At 40.4% G+C, this 13,666-nt stretch overlaps 1 long non-coding RNA gene across 1 annotated transcript; it reads left to right on the forward strand.

Moving 5' to 3' along the window:
• The first annotated feature begins 955 nt into the window (after nt 1-955).
• Nucleotides 956-13,387, forward strand: LOC149451629 (uncharacterized). Its single transcript, XR_016315002.1, has 3 exons — nt 956-1,047; nt 12,897-12,989; nt 13,119-13,387. It is a non-coding gene; the product is annotated as an uncharacterized LOC149451629 (long non-coding RNA).
• Nucleotides 13,388-13,666: the final 279 nt, after the last annotated feature.

The raw sequence follows: 13,666 nt of genomic DNA on the forward strand, positions 1-13,666 counted from the left end.
AGAGTCTAATAAACATCGCGGGTATGTTAAAATTTGAAACACAAAATCATAAATTATAATTTAATTAATAATCATAAAAAATAATAAACAAAAACACTGAAATTTGAAATATAGCGCCAAGTTCGCACTTCACTGAGCAAAGTCGCAAAATCGTTTTCAGTGTCTAATGACGAATTTCCCCACAAATCATTATCACTCAATTCTGAAAGTAGTTCTGATTTACTATCGCTGTTTTCTAGCTGGTCTAAAACCACTTTTGACCTAAAGGGACGCTTTTTGGACACCATGGACATTTCTCAGTTTCCAGGCAGAAAGAACAGTAAAAATGCAGGCAGGGCACAGGACAAAGCACTCGGGACAAAATGTATGTGAAATGCTTTGATACAGCAATGTTTTACTATGTGATTTTAGTGTATTTAGTGAATGTCACTTTTTCACATTTTTCAATTTCCTGCCAGTTCCATCCCCGTACGTCCTAATGTCGCAGGGAACGGAACCCAGGAGACAGATGCCGGCATCAACCGGAGGACATTGCCGGGGACACTGCAGGAGGGACATCGCGAGAGTGAAGGACAAGGTAAGTGAAGAAGAGATCCCGGAGCAATGCTACAAGCTATTCCTGAGTGTAGCTCGGGGTTTCCGCTTGTGGTGCTGAAACTTTACCCTGAGCTACACTTGGGAATACCTCCAGGGAGGTTAAAACAAAAAAGACGATATCCTTACTTGGTCTGTGCAAGGATTGCACAAAGTGGCTCCTTACGTCATCTTTTGGGGTCCCCCGCCTGTATTTTCTGTTCTTCCTCTTCTCTGAGTGCCTCAATTGCAAGCCGGCTGCTATAGGGGTACTCCTGCGGGCACCTTCCCCAACCGGGCTGTGTGCATCCATAAACACATAGCGCAGATTGTCCCTGCCCCTGCTCCCTCCTCAAAGGATTTCATAGACAGCAGCAGGAGCCAACGGCTCCAGCTGCCATCTGAGTCTCCAGTGAATATTAAAAGAGAAGAACTGCAGCAGACGGGACAGTGCTGGATCGAGAATGGTCTCAGGTAAGTGTTTAAGGGGGAACTTATTGAAAGGATTTTTACCTTAATGCAGAGAATGCATTAAGGTAAAAAAAAAAACCTTTTGCCTTTAGAACCACTTTCAGCTGTCTAAAGCCAGATAAAAGTTTTTATGCAAACATACAAAGTTCCATGTTCATATTTGATTTGATCATATGTGAGATATGGCCCATAATATTGTGCTAACCTTTGACCAGTAAAGAAGCTGCAGTTCCACTCGAATGACAAAATGTAAATATTAATATGCAATAGGATTAAACCATTAATACAATATTATTAAATCCTGTATAATAATAATAATAATATTATCAGTTACATCATGAAATATTGCAGCCTTTCAGAGGTTGCAAAAGAAACTCAAGACAGTTATAGAAAAAAGAATCTTTGTTTTTGTTAAATAAATAAGATAACAAATGTATATTGAAAATTGGCTATACATTAACAGCTTTCATTATTAAACATTTACTATTTATTTTTGTTCAAAAGGGTTAAGTGTGCTTTCTTAAGGCATTTCGGTCAAGAATAAACTTGTCGTGTAACTGTGTAGCCTGAAAGACAAGTTTTAGCGTGAACAGTCAATCACAGAAAAACTAGCCCTGAAGCTTGAAATAACTTGAAAAATTAAATGGCAGACAGCCAGTAATGAGAAAATCAAGTCTTTTATGCTGCTCTCAGCCTCATATGGTGCTTTCACCACTCAGAGATTCCCTTCAGGTCCGCAGCATGGAGAATAAAAGGATCTCTGTAACAGGAGGGAAGCCATATTTGGTCCTGGCAGTAGAGCATGTTCTGCTTGTATTTTTCTTATTATATAATTAACAACGCTCACTTGTAGCCTCCACTCAGGCCGGTAGCTCAGGAATTCTAAATTATTATGCTTTTCATGAACTTTTTAACCAATCATAGACCCACAATGTCAGTGTTATTGGCTGTGCTGGTATTATTGTGGCAGCGATGTATATGTTTCTGCAGGAAGACGTGTTCATGTTGACTGTGGCAACTGAGCAGACTCTGATTTCATTCCATAGCTGTGATGGGGAATGAAATCAAAAACTTTAAGGGTTCTTGCACATGGGCCAGCTCAGCCTGTTCAGTGCAACTGCAGTCGTATTTCCTACGCCCCGGGCAGCCCTGGTGCAGAGCACACCTTCCATTGACATGAAAGGCTGTGTGCTGCTGTACTTGTGTATATGGCGGAGCTATGAGTACACCGTAATGATGTACGCAAGAACAGAATGCTTCACTTAAAGTGATATTAAACTCTCAGTTTTTAAGTGTTTTAAGCAGCTGACTTAATCGCTTACTGAGTTTGCAGTTGCTTTATTTTTTAATCCTTCCTATGTTCCAGTTTAAGGTGGTGCCATGACCCAGGTTTCCTGACCCAGTGGCTCCTCTCTCTTGCAGCATCTTATGGAGCCACCCTTGCAAGCAGGGACTAGAGCTGTGTTTCCCTACACTGTGTGTATCAATAGAAATAGAAAGCAGGAGTCAGCAGCACTGTATACTGAAAGTCCTGAGTTAGTGAATTTAAAGTGATTTTAAAGGCAAACTTAAATAAAATAACAAACGTGATACTTACCTGCTCCCTGCAATGTTTTTTTCACAGAACAGCCCCGATCATCCTTTTCTTGGGTCCCCCACCAGTGCTCCTGGCCCCTCCCCCCTGCCAAGCATCCCCATAGCAAGCCAATTGCTATTGGGGCACTTGTGCCTGTTCGCTACCAAGCCGGCTTTGTGTGTCCATAAACACAGAGAATGGCTCAGCCACGTCCCTTGCTCCCTCCTCACTGGCTATGATCGATTGAGACAATGGCTCCCACTGCTGTCTCTAAGCCAATGAGAAGAGAGAGAGCCGGGAGAGCAGCTGGTCTTGTGCACATTGCTGGATCAAGATTGGGCTCAGGTAAGTACAGTGGAGGCTGAGAGGATAGCTGCACACTGAGAGTTTTTTACCTTCATGTATTGAATGCATTAAGGTAGAAAAAACCTTCTGCCTTTAGAACCACATTAACCGCCTCCTGCCTGCCATATAGTACAATGACGGATGCAAGGTGGTTCTCTCGTTCTGGGAGGACGTCATATGACGTCCTCCCATTCTAACCGCCCATGCGCAGCTCCGGGAGCTTGCAGCGTGGCGATCGGCGGTGTGCTGTGTCCCTCGGACACAGCGGATCACAGATCAATGGAAAGAGCCAAAGATGTGGATTTGGTCATGTGATCAGCTGTGTCCAATTACAGCTGATCACATATAAACAGGGAAATGGTGGTTATCAGCATTTCTCTCCTCACAAGCTGTCACGCTGACAGCTCGAGAGGAGAGGAGAGCCAGTAATCAGCATTCCTCGGAGGGGACATGTACACAGATCATCAAAGCCCTGATGATCTGTGTAGCCCCAGCAGTGCCACCTGCCAGTGTCCAGCAGTGCCACCTGTCAGTGCTCATCCATGCCATCTGCCAGTGCCACATCAGTGCCACACTTCAGTGCTTACCAGTGCACATCAACGCCACATATCAGTGCCCATCTGAGCTGCCTTTTAGTGTCACCCATCAGTGCCAGTCAGTGCCACCTATCAATGCCAGTCAGTGCCACCTATCAGTGCTGCCAATCAGTGCCACCTATCAGTGCCAGTCAGTGCCACCTATCAGTGTGCATCAGTGGCACCTATCAATGCCAGTCAGTGCCACCTATCAGTGCCATATATGAGTGCTGCCTTTCAGTGCCCATCAGTGATGCCTGTCAGTGCCCATCAGTGCCACCTACCAGTGCCTCCTCATCAATGCCCGTCAGTGCCGCCTAACGGTGCCATTCAGCGCCACCTGACAGTGCCAGTCAGTGCCGCCTATCAGTGCCATATATGAGTGCTGCCTTTCAGTGCCCATCAGTGATGCCTGTTAATGCCCATCAGTGCCACCTACCAGTGCCTCCTCATCAGTGCCACCAATCAGTGTCCATCAGTGCAGCCTATCAGTGCCCATCACTGCAGCCTCATTAGTGCACATCAGTGAAGGAGAAAAATCACTTATTTACAAAATTTTATAACAAAAACTAAGAAAAAATGTTTTTTTTTTTAAATTTTAAGTGGTTTTTGGTTTGTTTATGAAAAAATAAAAAACCCAGAGGTGATTAAATACCACCAAAAAAAGCTCTATCTGTCACACAAAAATGATAAAAATTTCATATGGGTACAGTGTTGCATGACTGCGCAATTGTCATTCAAAGTGTGACAACGCTGAAAGCTGAAAATTGGCCTGGGCAGGAAGGGGGTATAAGTGCCCTGTAGGCAAGGGGTTAAACAGTTTGGTGGCTAAGTGGTTAGCACTTCTGCCTAGCAGCACTAGAGTTGTCAGTTCAAATCTCAGCCACGGCACTACCTGCCTGGAGTTTGCATGTTCTCCTTGAGCCTGCATGGGTTTCCACTGAGAACTCTGGTTTCCTCCCACACTCCAAAAACATGCTGGTAGGTTGGTTAATTAACTCCTGTCTAAATCTAGACAGATATAAAAGACACAAATTAATGGAGTTCTGTATTCATTAACACTTTCCCGCCCGGCCTATAGCAGATTGATGATCGGGTGGGACACTCGCCATTGTGACTGGGCGTCATATGACGTCCTGTCAAAACAAGCTGCTCATGGGGCTGCGGGGCTGTGCAGCAGCGCGATCTGTCACCAGCTGTGTCCACATGACACAGCCAATGACATATCACTACACCGGCCCATTGCCAGTGTCATATGATCACTGTAACCAATCACAGCAGATCACGTCAATTGTATACAATGGATGGCTTCCTGTCATACCATCCATTGTATACAATTATGTTGTTAGCTGTGACTGGTCAAGGCAGTCACATGATACAGACAGGGCCAATCACAGCACATATGTATCATGTGATCAGCTTTTTCCAATCACAGCTAATCACAACAAAATCAGTTTCATTCAGTAACAATGATTGCAAATATCAATGAAATATATTGGTATTAGCAATCATAATGTGTTAAAAAAAAATTTTAAATCCTGATCACTTGCCCAGAGTAGTTCAATATTACTATGGTAACATTGTATTGCTTTGGTCACAGTGTGCTGAAAAATAAAATAGTAAAAAAAAGAAAACGTAATAAAAATAAAAAAAATAGAAACATTTGAATAAAAATTCAATTACTATTATTATTTTCACCAAAGAAATGTAGCAGAATACATTTTGACCTACATTTATGAAGAAATGTTATTTATTTATTTGCAAACTTTTATAACAGAAATGAAAAAAGTGCGTTTTTTTCAAAAGTTTCAGGTTTTTTTGTTTTATTTAGGAAAAAATAAAAAACTGGTGATTATATACCACCAAAAGAAAGCTCTATTTGTGTGAAAAAAAGTGATAAAAATTTCATATGGGTACAGTGTTGCATGACCGCGCAATTGTCATTCAAAGTGCGACAGCGCTGAAAGCTGAAAATTGGCCTAGGCAGGAAGGGGGTATAAGTGCCCGGTATTGAAGTGGTTAATACATCATCAAATGCATTTTTTTTAAATGCAAGCAGTGTAAGTACCTGAATTTGACTTGGTATCAGCCTCTTGCAGTCTCTGTACAGTGGAGCCCAGAATAACAAAGGAAAAAGTAGCACAAGTAGGAGAATACTGATAGGAGGACAGAGCAGAGTGACAGAGAGCTATGCACTTCATTGTACTGTTTCTCCTTCACAAGCTGGAGGAGATTCCTGACTCCTGAACAGCCTGGGCTCACAATAAATGGTTTGAACATTGCTGGCTGACATTGAATCCAGAAGACTGAGGACATCAAGTGGAAGAACAAAAATACTGTGAGGGGGAAAATCTGCATTGAATTTGAGTAATGCAAATGGAAAATCTGAGTTTGATCACTGTGTTTTAACAATCAGATCCCTGTGTGTATCCCTAATTAGAGAATATTTCCTGATTGACTTCTTTTCAACCAGTGGATATGATGAGTAGATGGTCAGATGTTCTGCCCTCATATCATTGTTTCTATAATGAGTCATGATGTTCCTCACCTTCACTATGACTATATCAGCTGCTATCTGTATGACCTGCAGTGTTATGGAGCACCTTTTTATGGCACTTCCTCTCTGCTGTCTGATATAACAATCTTGAAAGATCACAAAACACTGTAAACAACTGCCAAGTGCAACACTAAACAGTGCGGGAGTTCTGAATCACATTCTAATCTTGTGATGACTCGTAATATCCTGCCTGGCTTCCTATGATTTTATTAGACACTCAGGGCATTTACGTACGCACGTTCCCGGAGGTGCAATGGCTGACAGCGATTGTTTGGACTACTATTGTTCTTTGTATGTAAAATAATACCACACATGACTTCTTAAAGTCCAACATCCCTAAATTTGATATTATAAGACAACTAAATAAATTTATCTTTGTTTATTTTATTGCCTTTTGTTCCCTTATACTTGAAATATTGTATCCAAATGTCATTGTTAGAATTTTATTTATCAATGAATTGTCAAAAAACGGAAGCTGACTGTAAGTATTGCAAAGACAACTGCAGATAACTAGATAACTAGTCACACTATATCTCAAACACTTCTCATTGGGCACAGTAACCCTAATCTACTAATGGAGTAGAGCAGTGGTCTACACGGGGCTGCTGTTAGAAATCACTGGGCCCTGTACAGCCTACCTGATAGGGATCTCCCTTCCAAAGGTATCAAATGATAATTCCTCTAAAATGCCATGTCTGCACTGCTATGCTTTGCAGCCATGGCAGAAATGATACCCTCATGAACAAGACCCATTCAAGTGAATAGAGCTAGTCTGCAAGCACTCCACAACTGTATGCAAAACACATGGCTGCGATGCACTAGTGTGGGGTTAAAGCGGGCGGTGAGGAGACAATATACCCCTTCATATACCCCCTCACCATCTGTTAAATGCTCTCTTAAGGGCAATCAAAATGTTGACTGCTCTTCAGAGAGCAAAAACTCTGTGGAGTCAAAGCAGTCAAAACCTTGAGGCCCCCTTTGCAGGTTTCTGGAGTTTTCTGGAGTTTGCACCAAGATTTTTTTACAAATTGACAGCTGGAAGAAGATGAGCTTTTCGGAGTCAACCTGTAATGTGAACCTGATGCCTCTTGTTATTGGGTACATTACATTATTACAGAATTTTTTCTATTGAATCTTTAATGTAAGGTTTTCATTCCTTTGAGTTCATTAATTTTTTCTATCTTTTGTAAACAATTTAAGAAAGCTTCATTTTAATTTTATGTCAAATTCAAATCAATATTTTTTGATCCATTGTCGTGGGAACCCTTAAATGGCATGAGGTCCATAGACTAATGCCTGCTTTACCTATTTGGTATCCAGCACTGTATCAACCAGTGGATCCCAGGGATGTGTCAATTAGTTTTAATGGTGAGCTATTAGACTATGTACACCCGAAATCTGGATTGTCATGATACATATAGTCTTAAAGGTGAATGAAATGTAAAATTCCTGCATAACTTTAGAGCACGTGTTTGGGTGGTTTGTCTTACATTCCTTGAGCTTTGAATGAACCATGTAAATCAATCACACTGCAACATACAATCATGAATGATTAAGTTCTAAAGCCTAGATAGTAAGCGCTAACGAGCAGGGCCCTCTGTTTCCTCTTGTACCAAATTGTGTTGTAACTGTAATGTCTACCTTCATTTTGTAAAGCGCTGCACAAGCTGTTGGCGCTATATATATCCTGTATTATAATAATAAAACCTCACTGACAACAACCTTCTTGACCCTTTACAGTCTGGCTTTCGCTCTCTACACTCCACTGAAACTGCTCTACTAAAACTCACTAATGATCTACTAACTACTAAAACCAATGGCCACTACTCCATACTCTTACTACTTAACCTCTCTGTGGCTTTTGGTACTGTTGACTATCCCCTCCTCAAAAAAAACTCTACTCTCTTGGCCTCCAAGACTCCGCTATCTCCTGGTTCTCCTCCTACCTATCGCAGCGCTCCTTCAGCGTTACCTATAACGCTGCCTCCTCCTCTCCACTTCCTCTTTTTGTAGGGGTCCCTCAAGGTTCTGTCCTTGAACCCCTTCTCTTCTCCATCTACACCTCCTCCCTTGGTCACTTGATAAACTCCCATGGCTTTAAGTACCATCCATATGCTGATGACACACAAATCTATCTTTCTGCTCCTCACCTCACCCCTTCAGTCTCCTCTTGCATTACTAACCTACTAAGTGACATATCGTCATGGATGTCTCTCCACTTCCTCAAACAAAATCTTTTGAAAACGGAGCTCATACTATTCCCCCCAGCCTGTGCCCCCTCCCCTGATTTCTCCATCAAGATCAATAACAAAACTATCAGTCCCTCCCCTCATGCCAGGGTACTAGGTGTAATCCTAGACTCCCATCTGTCCTTTCAGCCCCAAATCCAATCGCTGTCCAAATTTTGTAGACTTCACCTCTGCAACATCTCCAAGATACGCCCGTTCTTAACCTCGGAAACCACTAAGCAACTTATTCACTCCCTTGTTATATCTCGCCTTGACTATTGTAACTCCCTCCTCATTGGCCTACCTCATCGCAGGCTATCCCTTCTTCAGCCTATCATGAATGCTGCTGCCAGACTCATCCACCTTACTAACCATTCCATATCTGCCATCCCTCTCTGCCAATCCCTCCACTGGCTTCCCATTGCCCAACGGATAAAAGTCAAAACATTACCAATAACATATAAAACCATTTATAACTCTGCCCCAAATTACATCACCAATCTTATCTCCAGATATCACCCAAATCGTCCTCTCCACTCCTCCCACGAACTCCTGCTCTCTAGCTCCCTTTTCTCCTCCTCCCATGCTCATCTCCAGGACTTCTCCAGAGCCTCCCTCATCCTCTGGAACTCTCTACCCCAATCAATCAGATTGTCGCCCACTCTGCTTACTTTTAGGCGATCTCTGAAAACCTATCTCTTCAGGGAAGCCTATCCTGCCTTCATCTAATAATGGAATCTTCTATTTCTCCTACTAGTCCATCCCTCACAGTTATTACCTTTTGTACCACCAGCCCCTCCCTCCTAGATCGTAAGCTCCAAGGAGCAGGGCCATCCTAACCCTCTTGTATTGAACTGTATTGTTGCTGTATTGTCTCCCTTTATTTTGTAAAGCGCTGAGCAAACTGTTGGTGCTATATAAATCCTGTATTATAATAATAAAAATAATTATTTATTTATTTCAGGTACTTATATAGCGTTGTCCATTTACGCAGCACTTTACATATATATTGTACATTCACATCAGTACCTAACCCTCAAGGGGTGTACAATCTAAGGTTCCTAACTCACATTCATACATACACATACTAGGGCCAATTTAGACAGGAGCCAATTAATCTACCAGCATGTCTATGGAGTGATAATAATAATAATACTCATAATTAGTATGGGAATTTAGTGGCCAAAGCAAAGTGAATAAATACCAGTGAATTCACAAATCCATTACTACATTAGTAACTTTTTGTTTTTGCTGTGCTTGAAAAAATTGTGAAAAACTCCTAGTTTTTCCTTCATTGGAATACTAATTTACTGTGTCATGTTTATTGTATTACATGTTCTGTGAAATTATAACAGTGCAGATTTGTTTTGTAGGAGTGCACCCTAGTGGGGAAAATGTAAATTACAATATGTATGCAGAGCAGCATAAACAAAGTTTCCCATTGCTGTCATATTGTAAATTATCTGCTACATCTCTACAGTAAATAACATAATTGGACATGTTTGTTGGTATCATGAAAGAATTTCTAGTTCTGCAGGTAAACTACATAATGATCTGTGTAAAATTGATTGGTCTATGAGGAACCCTGATAATCTGACTAGAGAGGAAGGGAGAGCACTTTTAGAGCTAAAAAATGCAAAAGACATTGTAATAAAGAAAAGTGATAAAGGGGGGAATGTGGTGTTATTACAAAGTGATGACTATGAGAAGGAAATTTTGAGACAACTAAGGGACTCTAGTATTTATTGTAAACTACAAATGAACCATTTCCCTAGGATAGTTGAGATGTTGAATAGGAAGCTAAAATGGGCATTTGAAGTAAACCTTCTAACAAAACAGGAATATGATATGTTGACAGTTGATATTTATAACATTCCCACGATCTATGTTATTCCCAAAATACATAAGAAACCCACCCAACCACCGGGACGTCCAATAGTATCAGCCATAAAGGGCCCACTTGAGACAGTTGGCAAATTTGTCGATGACCTTGTCAAAGATATGGTCATCGAACTTAAGTCCTATGTAAGAGATACCGGGGATGTACTGAGAAAAATTAGTGACCTAGAGGTACCAAAAGGAGCACTTTTAGTGGGTATAGATGTTGAATCACTTTATACCTCAATCCCACATATTTGGGGTTTGAGAGCTATAGCTTTTTTTCTGGAAAAACATTTTCCAGGAATGGAGGCCCAGAATGAATTTATTCTGGACCTCATGGAATTTATGCTGACCCACAACTGTTTTCAATTCCTGGGGGCATGGTACCAACAGGTGTGTGGTACTTCCATGGGAGCACCATGGGCTCCGGCTTATGCATGTCTTCATCTGGGCCTTTGGGAAGAAGATTTGGTTTATCCATCTATCCCATTTAGTCTACATGTAGTTAAATGGCTTAGATATATTGATGACGTCCTGATGATATGGGATGGAGACATGAGACAATTGGTTTGCTTTCTTGATCTTCTCAATAAGAATGATAGAAATATCAGGTTAACATATACCGCTGTTTATGAAGTAATTTCATTCCTTGATCTTTCTATTTCAATATGTGAGAATAGATTAATTACTAAAACATTTAGAAAAGAAACGGCAGCAAATACACTGCTACATGCTACCAGTTATCACCCTGAAAGCTTAAAACAAGGTATACCCATTGGTCAATTTCAGAGAATTAGAAGGAACTGTACTAATGAGGTTCAGTATAAGGCTGAATCTATTCAGCTTTATAAAAGATTTAGGGAAAGAGGGTATTCACATAGGACCCTGAGAAGGGCAAAACGTAGAGCCTCTTATAAAACAAGAAATTAACTGATGTCCAACTCTAAAACCAAAGTAGGTGATAAATGCTTTAACCAACCAGTAAGGTTTATAACAAAATTTAGACAACAATAGAATGATGTTAAAAAGGCCCTACATACACATTGGCATTTATTAACTAAAAACTTTGGAATAGCACAGATAGTTGGTGACAATCCACACATGGTAGCAAAAAGAGCTCAAAACTTGAATGATATTCTAGTACAATCAGAGTTCCAAAGAACTCCTCAAACCAACTGGTTAACAAAGCAAACTCGTACTACCGGGATGTTTCCCTGTGGTCACTGTCAAATTTGCCCATATGTACACAAGACTAATCAGTTTTTTAATATTGATGAATCCCAGAGATTTAAAATAAAGAACTTTATTAATTGTTCTAGCAATAAGGTGATCTACATGATAGAGTGTCCATGTAAAAAGAAGTATATAGGGAAAACAAAAAGAACTCTTAGAACTAGAATAGGTGAACACCTGAGAGATATTAAAACTGAGAATAAATATGGTAATGATAAAGAGAGGGAGAATCCTCTTGCCCAACATTTTAAGGATGTACATGGGGGAAAAACTGAAGGTTTAAAAGTGAAAGGAATTTTTCTGTTGAACATCTCAGCTAGACGGGGGGACTTTGATAAAGTTCTTCTCCAAAAAGAAAAATATTGGATATATATGCTTGATACATTGGTCCCTTATGGCTTCAATACAGAACTTAATTTCAAAGTTTTTTTGAACTAAATAAAAGTTTTACTTTTCATATACCAGATTTAATTGGTTTTGAAAATGGAACTTAGTTTCTTAATATTTTACTTGAATTAAATAAAAGACCCATTTCATGACTTAAGCTTTATCTACATTGCCGTCAAAAACAAAAGAATCCTTTGGTCTGAATTTGTTTATTTATGGTGATTTCTTTGTCCTTGAAATATGGCTTTCTCTCAATGTCACCATTAGTTTTGTATGACTTGTTATTTTAAATGTAGTGATGGTTTTCTAACACAAGAGGGCGACAAAGATAAGAATGCAAGCAATTAGGGCACTATATAAGGCAATACAACACTTGTCCCCTCCCAGTTCTGACGAAGTCTGCGGTGATTGGCGGACAAAACGCGTCAACGTGATGACATCATTACGCTCGGCGTCTCTCTATAGGGCGTGGTGCCCACGAGGAAGGAAGAAGCGGTTTGCTTCAGCTCCACACTGGAAAGGCAGGAGACATTCTAATTATGATGAGGATATCATCTAAAGCAGCCCGCACATGGCAACCTTGAATCACAGCCTACTTCCACCGGTGGCAAGTGTATAGCCGTTAGGCTTAATCAGGCTTTAGTGCTATCAACATTAATGGGTTATATATCACCATCTTTTTGGTAACCCTGTGCCTATTTACCCCCATTTGGGGGAATTTTTTGAACTCCTATTGGAGAAATATCTGTATACTACGATATATATGTGCTGTGGCATGCTTCTACAGCCTCAAATATTCTCAATATTGAGCAATTTTTGGAAACCCAGATTTGGGTCTATATATTTACATATACATAGACTGTATCAATCAGTCTGGACTTTACATATTGACTACCTGGCTGTCTACCCCCATATTCACTTTTCCATCCAGACCTGATCTTATTTCAAGTGAGGAAGAGTCCCCTTGATCTTCTGAATGGTAATATTTTTTAGTTTTTTTACCCTAATTTTTGCTTTATTCAGGTCTGTTGGTAGCTTCATATTTATGTTTCACATTCATATATCTTTAGAGTCACCTACTACTGTGGATACATTTCTATTTGGGGTGGATATCCAGGAAGGCCATATATCCATCTTTATATGATGGTCAAGTTCAGGAGAAGGTAATGGAATAACACATATACCTGCTATGGGGCTGGTTTGTTATTGCATATGGTTAGCATACATTTCCTATTATTTGTTCCCTCTACTATGATCTTCTTATATATTTTTTCTGGTTTTTCCATTTCCAGGAGGTCATTCTATTCAAGGTGGTGAACACCAAAACATTTTTTGAAGAATGTTCCCCCTATGCAGACACTATATGGAAAACATGGAAATCCTTTGATCTAGTAGTTAGGAAACATATTGCCTTATGTGGATTCCTGTTTGCCGGATATCATTTCTGGAGACGCCGAATGTTTTTAATGCAGTGATTTTATAAAGATTTGTTTACCATGTCTCTGTCTAACCTCAATATGATCCATGTGATCAAATAAAACTTGTTCGTTAAACATTTAAATTATATTACTCCGCTTGGATTTTCTAATAACCACTCTTTGTGAGCAGTGTTGCACTTGTCATGCTGCTATGTTTTATGTAAAACTACATACAGATATGTCAATAACAAATCATCTTGGCTCCATGTCAGTTTTGTGACCCTTTCACACATGCACAGCAGTGACATGCATCGAGCCTCGGTTCACACTAGAATGTGGTGCAGGAAACCCATGAGTGTTTCCCACGTTGCACTCAAATTGCACTGCCCTTGTGATCCGCAGTGGGTATCAGTGTAAACAAC

The sequence above is a fragment of the Staurois parvus genome, unplaced genomic scaffold (assembly GCF_062004578.1).
Source record: "Staurois parvus isolate SC_StPar_1 unplaced genomic scaffold, SC_StPar_1.0 ptg000530l, whole genome shotgun sequence".
In the NCBI taxonomy this organism is placed as follows: Eukaryota; Metazoa; Chordata; class Amphibia; order Anura; family Ranidae; genus Staurois; species Staurois parvus.